The sequence below is a fragment of the Anopheles funestus genome (genome assembly GCF_943734845.2).
Source record: "Anopheles funestus chromosome X unlocalized genomic scaffold, idAnoFuneDA-416_04 X_unloc_180, whole genome shotgun sequence".
In the NCBI taxonomy this organism is placed as follows: Eukaryota; Metazoa; Arthropoda; class Insecta; order Diptera; family Culicidae; genus Anopheles; species Anopheles funestus.
The window spans coordinates 15,001-15,391 of record NW_026045128.1 but is presented as its reverse complement, the minus strand read 5'-3'; positions in this window follow the sequence as shown (position 1 = coordinate 15,391).

The window sequence follows — 391 nt, the reverse complement described above, 5'->3', positions numbered from 1 at the left end:
GCCCATTCGGTGCTATTTGTGGGTACTCTATCGGTACTTTTGGCCATCTTAGGCCAACTCAGTGCTACTTGTGGGTACTCTATCGGTACTTTTGGCCAACTTAGGCCAACTCAGTGCTTCTTGTGGGTACTCTATCGGTACTTTTGGCCAACTTAGGCCAACTGGGTGCTATTTGTGGGTACTCTATCGGTACTTTTGGCCAACTTAGGCCAACTCAGTGCTTCTTGTGGGTACTCTATCGGTACTTTTGGCCAACTTAGGCCCATTCGGTGCTATTTGTGGGTACTCTATCGGTACTTTTGGCCAACTTAGGCCAACTCAGTGCTATTTGTGGGTACTCTATCGGTACTTTTGGCCAACTTAGGCCAATTGGGTGCTCTTTGTGGGTGCT